Below are 9246 nucleotides of genomic sequence, written 5' to 3'. Positions count from 1 at the left end.
TCATCTACAAAACATTCATGTAAAGAAATATCTAGTGTACAAGGTCCCTTTAATGCAAAAATTCTTTAATTCTATGGAGTAGATTTTATTTTTTAGCATTGAACTGACTTTTGTTTTACAAGTGGTTATAGAGCTTGCACACCAGATCAAGTCCCTCCCAAGCACTGTTCCCTTAAAGCCAGTTTTGTGAGCGGCCCAGCAGTAAAACAGTTAATAAGAATACCACACCTTGCCATCTGCATTGTGTAGTGTTTGCTAATTGCTTTAATTAACTGTTTCACTGCTGGTCCTGAGAAACTAACTGGATAGTGATGCAAGCCAAAATTCTATCATTAAATTGAATGTAAACTCTAATGAGTTAAAGGCCAGTATAAATTAATAATCTTAAAAACAGTTGCGCTTTAATTCATTAGAGTTTACAAAGATGCTTATTATTTAAAATACTTACCTTTGAGGTTATGGTAAACGCTGATCCTCCTCCCCCAGTTCCTGCTTTCATTAGCATACAGATGATGATCCGCCTTCCTCCAATTGTTGTGTTGCCCCACGACCTGGACACCAAAGCAGTGACGTGCAGTCATAGGAGGCAGGTGAGTCAGCGCCTCACCTGTCCTATGTGTGTAATTACACTTTTTTTGTTATAATTTGTAATAAAAAAATATATATATATTTTTAATTTTTTTTTATTTTATTTTTTATTTGTATAACCTACCGCCCCACCCCCCGCAACCACTATAAAATTCGCCAACATGGCTGCACTCAAATGCAAAGTATTATTTTTTTTTATTACTCATCCATATTGTGCAAGGAAGGAGAGGCTGTGAGCTGTTCAGCTGCCCTCCCGTTGCGCAATATGGATGTCTGAGGATTTTTTTCTTATGGGACCCGCAGAGACTGCCACCCAGTGGTTAAGTCTCTTAGTTTGCGGCCCATATCACTCCCAAGAGGCTGCTCTCTAAACGCCTCGGGAGCACAGCCAAGTGCTGCCAGCCAATCAGCGCTTGTGAGTGACGTCATCGTGGTCTGGACGTCCGGCGGCCGGGAAGAGACTAGACAAGAGAGAGTTGCGCCGCATAGTGAGTGAGACTGTGGTGGGCTTGACATTGATAGCAGCCCTCAGCCGCTGCAGGCTGACCAGCACATTCATGACTGCACTACACATTTGCTTTACAATCTGCAATGACTCTGAGAGCTGCTTCAGCCCGGAAGTCAACAGTGTGCAACTCACATCATGTTTCCCTCAGGTCCTGCCTGCTAGTGCAACAGCCTAACTCAGAAGCACAGTCAAGTCCTGCTGTGAACTATGCCAGTGGCATAAAAAATAACTAAGTGTATAAGCATTGGCATGTATGTAATATAAGTCTACTTGCTGAGCAGTAGTTTGATCTGCAGTATTTTTTTTTTTTATCCGTGTGCTGGTGCTGTGCCTTGTCAGGAAGCGCTGGGTTCTGGTCTTCTAGGTAGCCACGCTGGTGTGGTGAAGACAAGCGCTCTCCCACTCCCAGTTGCCGATCGTTGTAACTAAGCGCTGGGCAGCATGGCAAGAATAGACCATGAGCCATGAGGACGGTGGTGACACCGAGGACTTGGAGATAGCCGGGGATAATTAGCTAACGCTGGATGATGTGTTGCGTATGGGGGGAACTAAGGTATATGGCTCTGGCAACAGATATATTTTTTTTTACTTTCTACGTTATCACATTACAGTGGCCTAATGTGTTATTTTGTGCCGACTTGCTAAATGTGTATATAAATAGGAGTCAGGAAAAAAAAAATGCAAAATGTCCCCCCCCTACTTTTTGTGATACATTTGTACCCTCTTTCTCCCTATACCTCTCCCCTCATGTCTGATAGCATTGGTTAGAGACAAATGTCTGCAGGCAGTGGTCAGCAGGATACTTTAGGATGCTATTGACCAGCAGGGTACAGCATGGTCAGCAGGATACTTTAGGATGCTATTGACCAGCAGGGTACAGCATGGTCAGCTGGATATAGTTTGCACAGGTAACATAAGTAGGAGATTTCCAAGGTGTTCAGGCGGGGAAGCGGTTCTTTGCAGAGTACCAAGCTGAGCCAGCACCTACCTACAAGTATTGTAATTTTTTTTTTCCCCTATCTAAATAAATCCCTATATTTGTGTGACCACCAGCATGATCCACTGCTGTCACAAACAGCAAAAACTAATGCCCATTATCATTGAAATGTCAAGCTGTAAAAAATATAAGGTTGAATGTGCTACACTCCAGAATGAACACATAGTGCTTTCATCAAAAGTTGTGCAGAGTTTTTAGCCAAAGGTTTCAGTAGATAAAGGTTTGTTTGATATAAACGACTTTTGATGAAAGCACTATGTATTGTTCATTCTGTGATACATTCAACATTTATACTTTTCACAGCTTGTCATTTCAATAATAATGGACCTTAGTTTTAGCTATTTTTGCATACCACAAAAGCTTTACATCTTTACACCTGTAAAGCTCCTGTAAAAGTGAAACAAAATGTTGCCTTCTACTGGGGACTGTTCACATAATTGAGATTTGCTTATATATATATATATATATATATATATATATATATATATATATATATATATATATATATATATATATATATATATATATATATATATATATATATATATATATATATATATATATATATATATATAACTGAGGATTATAAGAAGCAATATGTCAGGAGCTGGCCTTCTGCTAAAATAGTAGCTTTGGAGATATGTAGTTCCAAAGTGTTAAAATATTTTTGGGGCATAGTGAGTAATTAGTAATAAATTGTAAACAAAACTAGCAGACATAACAGCTACTGTAACTTAGGGGTCATCCATTTGCCAGGGTAGAGGTTCAGAATCTAATGAGTATCTCTCTCACTCTCTCCAATTTTGTTCTTTGATTGTAATAATTTTAGACTGTATATGCCATGCTTGACACTGTGTGTGTGAGTGAGTGTATAAGAGTGTATCTGTGTGTGTGTCTGTGTTTGTGTGAGTGTATAAGAGTGTATCTGTGTGTGTGTGTCTGTGTTTGTGTGAGTGTATCTGTGTGTGTGTCTGTGTTTGTGTGAGTGTATAAGAGTGTATCTGTGTTTGTGTATCTGTGTGTGTGTCTGTGTTTGTGTGAGTGTATGAGTGTATCTGTGTGTGTGTCTGTGTTTGTGTGAGTGTATCTGTGTTTGTGTAAGTATATCTGTGTGTGTGTCTGTGTTTGTGTGAGTGTATAAGATTGTATCTGTGTGTGTCTGTGTTTGTGTGAGTGTATAAGAGTGTATCTGTGTGTGTGTCTGTGTTTGTGTGAGTGTATCTGTGTGTGTCTATGTGTGTCTGTGTGAGTTTATATGTGTATTTCTGTGGTTAGGGGGCCCAATCATTGGTATAGTATGGGGCCTAAACATTTCTAGTAAGGGCCCTGCCAGGGGTGGAACTACAGGTGCGGATAGTAAAAAAGAAAATGACATACTCTAATTCATGAAAGAATGCTATTTTAAGACTCTGCCCAATATGTCTTTACCCCCCCCCCCTGCAAAGGTGTTAAACACATAGTAGAAGTACCACTCAGGCCTCACACAACACCACTGGTCTGAATGGAAACTGGCACTGATACAATTATCAGCACTAGTAGCGTGATTCTGAGGTGTAACTAGCGCTGCTGAATGTATTAGCAGCAGTTTTCACTCAGGAACAGCAGTGCAGTACTTATACTATGTATTTAACCCATTTGCTAGGGTTAAACACATAGGGGTGCAGGTCACTAGTCTTAATACTGCAACTGTAATGTCCTTTTAATTTCTAAATATGGTTATTTATATATATATACAAAACAACAAAGAGGGTTGGCGCACTTCCAAACACTTAAGTCCACATGTTTATAACATTTTATATACTGCAAAATCACTTATGCTAGCTAAATATTCTTAAATTATTAAAATAAAATGGGATCATTGTCACGCAAAATTATTAACATATTTATGCTGCAAGACTTTATGCCTATATACCTTTAAATAAAGTTGGGATCTTAGTCATACAATATGGCCATATTCTGCTAAGCCAGTCACCACTTACAAGGTGTCCCAAAACAGACTGGTCCTAACTCTAATAAGTTTAGCTTTTCTGGGCTGAGTCATTCGATTCTAATATTAAATACAGAATTCCAACATTGCAGTGTGTCTGTTTCTTAAACCAGTGCCTCCCCAGCATCTGAGGTCACCGCACGTCACTGCGCCAAAGGGGGAACACAACGATTGGAGGAAGCCGGATTCGTCATCATTCTTCTAAAGAAAGCAGGAGCTGCGGGCGGAGGATCAGCGTTATGTTTACCATGACGCAAATGTAAAAATTAAAAAATATAAGCATCTTTGTAAACTTTAATGAATTAAAGTGCCCCGGTTTTTAAGATTATCATTTGATACAGGGCTTTAATTCATTAAAGTTTAAGTCCACTTTAATGTGAAGCAGAATTTCTTGCACCTTAAACATATTTTTTGCTTTTTTGCAACAGGATGTATAAGGTTTGTGAGTTACAGAGCAGTTACTAGCTCAGCTGCAAATAATTGTAACAGAATTTTATTGTATTGTCGTAGTTATGTAAACACTAAATTACTCCATTAATAAAAAAAGACTAAGCTGTTTAAGGTATTAAGTTTTTAAATACGACATCAGTTCTTTATATGAGTAAATGACTAACAAATATAAGCAGAACTGTAGGTGAGTGGGACCTGCAGTTTAACAGGCACAATTATGTATTTAGGTCAGGAAACCCCCAATGTGGTATAGAAGCTCTTTGGTACTTTACTGTCATCCATTTTTCAGAATGTAAACACATAACTGCCGTGCACTAGCTGTAAAACAGGAGCACTATTGGCTGTTTGTCACAGCTCCACAGCAATGCTGCCATAGGTTAACACAGGACATAGCTGGTTGCACCATCAGAAGTGTCAGCCTAACACAACACTGCTAATCACAGCAAAGGCTGAGCAGCCAATCATTTGTTAACACACACACTCTGGGGTAGATTGTTAATGCAGCGGATGCTGCAATCTACCCCCAAAGTTTCAGGTCCAACCAATTTTGCTTTGTTCTGTTGGTAATCTTAGTTGAAAGCTAAACTTAGGAAGTTCATATGCTAATTTCTTAGACCTTGAAGGCCGCCTCTAATCTAAATGCATTTTGATAGTTTTTCACCACTAGAGGGCATTAATTCACGTGTTTCATATAGATAACATTGAGCTCATGCACGTGAATTTACCATGGAGACAGCTCTGATTGGCTAAAATGCAAGTCCATCAATATAACTGAAATAAGGGGGCAGTCTGCTGAGGCTTAGATACAAGGTAAATACAGAGGTAAAACGTGTATAATTAATAACTGTGTGGGTTATGCAAAACTGGGAAATTGGTAATTAAGGGATTATCTATCTTTTAAAACAACAAAAATTCTGGTGTTGACTGTCCCTTTAACTCGTCCAGCACCTCTGAGGTGGCAGACTGCAATCATACCGATCAGATATGATCAGGATGATTGACAACCCCTGCTAGCGGCCGATTGGCCTGCGAATATGCAGGGGGGCGGTATTGTACAAGCATTTCACCAGACAGAAGAAGATGCTCCGCGTTGGATGTCTTGAAGATGGACATTGGGGAGCGGCAGATTAGGGGTTAATAAATATAATGTAGGTGGTGGCGATGTTGGGGGCAGCAGATTAGGGGTTAATAAGTATAATGTAGGTGGCGGCGATGTCCGGAGCGGCAGATTAGGGGTTAATAAGTATAATGTAGGTGTCGGCGATGTCGGGGGCGGCAGATTAGGGTTTAATAAGTGTAAGATTAGGGGTGTTTAGACTCGGAGTTCATGTTAGGGTGTTAGGTGTAAACATAAATTTAGTTTCCCCATAGGAATCAATGGGGCTGCGTTACTGAGTTTTACACTGCTTTTTTGCAGGTGTTAGACTTTTTCTCAGCCGGCTCTCCCCATTGATGTCTATGGGGAAATCGTGCACAAGCACGTACAACCAGCTCACCGCTGACTTAAGCAGCGCTGGTATTGAAGTGCGGTATGGAGCAAAATTTTGCTCTACTCTCACTTCTTGTCTTTTAATGCCGGATTTAGAAAAACCTGTAATACCAGCGCTGCATGTAATTGAGCGGTGAGAGAAAACTGCTCGTTACGCAAAACTCGGAATCTGGTCGTTAGAAATTGTACTTATAAATAAGTGTATATGTTGTTTTATCGAAAAATTAGCAGAACATGGCTGTTCCATGGGTGTGTATGACATTTCCTCTCAAAACCCAGAGTAATTATCTAAACATTGCTGCCCTTCAGTTCTCATTGTTTTTTTATTGCAAACTAGAAGGGTGGGATGTTGTGACAAAATACTACGGTTACTACCCTACTAGAAAAACACATCCATACGAAAATAGAGGCGAAAAATGCGATATGTAGAAAGCAGCGCAATGTGTTTATTTTTTGACCCAGGGTTTTATTTTTAAAGTGTGTCACTGCTAACTTCGCCCTACAAAGTGAAGTTTCCTTTTCCAGCGAGCTCTATTACTTTCTATAGGAGATATCTTGCACATCACAGGAACTGCCCCTTTTTTAAGATAATTCCACCAGGGCAGCCCCTGCGAGGGTCAGCATGAATATATATATATATATATATATATATATATATATATATATATATATATATATATATATTTATCTATATATATATATATATTATTGAGTCATAGGCACAGGGAAAAATATTGCGTTTCTTATAATCATAGGCACAGGAAAAAATATTGCATTTCTTATAACGGAAACACTATATTTTAAAATTGCAAACTGTCCTATAAAGAAATTTGTACAAGACGTGAAACCTGTTTTCAAAAGATTTCCCCTTCAGCCCCCACCATTGTTAAAACTTTTGATACATCCAGTCTCCAAATTGAATCAAGCTACACCATTTGTTTTTATAACTTTATCTTATAGACACAATTTAATGAAGATTAAACATTTGTCCAAGAGAAGGTAACAAGACTTTGGCCAGGAAGAACCCCTGCTGTTTGTAAACACAAAAGAGAAACACAGGTGAAGTCCTATTGTCTAGAAACTATTGTGAATAGATTTACAAACAAAGGGCCCCTTACTCATATGTTAATGAGACTGCCAGTCTACTTCCTAACATTAACAAAATACAACATTTGTTTGGGAAGGAAATGTAAAAAATTAAAGGTTAGAATGGTATATCAAAATTGTTACATAAAATTGTGGTAAATGCTGTCTAAATAATGTACCACATATCTGAATGTATAGATAAATTAAATGTGTAAGGAAGTACATATAAAATGACCAGTATTGCATTATGTGTGTATAATAATCACATGTATAAATAAGTTAAATAGGAAGGGAAGCACGTATATATACGTATATATATATATATATATATATATATATATATATATATATATATATATGTATGTATGTGTGTGATATATATATATATATATATATATATATATATATATATATATAAAACAATCTCCTCAAAGTGAATCCACCCTCTTGGGCTGACTGCCTGGGTGCAAAGATGTGGGAAATATGCTGCAAACAAATGCACTCTCAGGGCTTCTTTATAACAAGTCAAAAACACTTTATCCCCTTCATCAGAATACCAAATAATGTGATATACCACTCTTAAATAGTGTACATAGTGAAAATAAAAAATACAAACCAGCTGTGAATACAAAATGTGTCTCACTGAGTATCGCTAGTGGAACACAGTCCATGCGTTCCCCTGAAACCAGAAGTGGGATAATAATGATTCAGTTTAAAAATAATAAAGTGCACTTCATAAAAAAACAATAGTGAACACACATCTGCTAACAGTATACTGTGGCTGAGATATATCTGCATATTAAGCAGATTGACAATTCATATGCAAAAAATAACCTGATCGTTGTCAATACTGTATAACATAAGTAGCAGATTGACCCTCTGAGTATCGCTAGTGGAACGCTCACCCTGCCCTCACTTCTGGTTACGGATAATATTAATTCCGTTTAAAACTAACAAATATTTTTGGACCCGGTCCATACCTCTACCCTTTTCGGTGTTCCCTAGTAGCATTATTTGGGACAGTCTGATGGTCTGAAGTCTGTTGTTGTAATATATGCTAAGATATATTTCCCACATCTTTGCACCCAGGCAGTCAGCCCAGGAGGGTGGATTCACTTTGAGGAATTTGTTGTATTAGCTACAAGTGAAGAACCCCCACAACTTTTACCATACAAACCCTTTGTTCTGTGAACTGAGTTTTTTCTGTAAATCACATTTTGTTTTGTCGACATAGGCTCGTTAACACTTGAGTGCTTTTATTCAGCATGAGCCAGCCACTGGAACCTTGGGAACAACTGCATCTACCACACAACAGCATGCAGGACCAAACAACAGCTGATGATCCTGGTATCCAAGCACAAAGAGCCCAGATTGGAACAGTTTCCTTCTCGGAGAAGGACGCAGCTAGAATCCAGATTTTAGGAGGAGATGGTGTAATATTTTGAACACATGCTCACTAGACCTTATCCTTCTAGTAATCGAGGAGGTAACTAATTTACTAGCAAAAGTGAGGACAGAAATACAGGCTTTTGAAGCAATACATAAACCTACACTCTCCACAGACCCCAAAGAGAATTGGCTAAATAAATTGTCAACAAATCGATAAATATAAAAGTGATTTAATTGCATTCAACGATAAAAAGATAGACACAGTCAACGCAGATTACGAGAAAGGGAGAGTCTATAAATGTTTGAGTTCTACACAATTTAACCAACCTAGGAGACGACAGTACCAACGTAGGGTAAGGTTCGACAAAGTCGATACAAGCGGAGCTGAGTCATCAGACACTGACAGAGATCTCTCTACACACACAGAATCTTATACTCCACCTCACACCTCTCAGTACAAAGAACATCACGCACAACAGCATGGATAATTTAGGTCACCCAATTTTTTAGGGGTCACCACGAGGTCCAGAGGGGGAAACATAATAGGCCCCATATGAGTAGGGCAAAATACAAGACGCAGGCCACTATGCAGGGGATGATAGAGAACATTATGATCAATCTGAGTTCTCATATTCTGACATCAACTGAGAATAGACTATTGAATAAAGGTCTATCATTTATGTCTAGTCAAGGCATTTTAGAATTAGACCTCAAGATTGATATTTTTCGTTTCCAAAAATTACTTAAAATTA

General features: G+C 38.4%; 1 long non-coding RNA gene across 1 annotated transcript; it reads left to right on the top strand.

Moving 5' to 3' along the window:
* The first annotated feature begins 6977 nt into the window (after nt 1-6977).
* LOC128651494 (uncharacterized) lies at nt 6978-8719 on the top strand. Its single transcript, XR_008401098.1, has 2 exons — nt 6978-7078; nt 8340-8719. It is a non-coding gene; the product is annotated as an uncharacterized LOC128651494 (long non-coding RNA).
* Nucleotides 8720-9246: the final 527 nt, after the last annotated feature.

The sequence above is a fragment of the Bombina bombina genome, chromosome 3, assembly GCF_027579735.1.
Source record: "Bombina bombina isolate aBomBom1 chromosome 3, aBomBom1.pri, whole genome shotgun sequence".
Lineage (NCBI taxonomy): Eukaryota > Metazoa > Chordata > Amphibia > Anura > Bombinatoridae > Bombina > Bombina bombina.
This window is presented reverse-complemented; position numbering and strand designations above follow the sequence as displayed.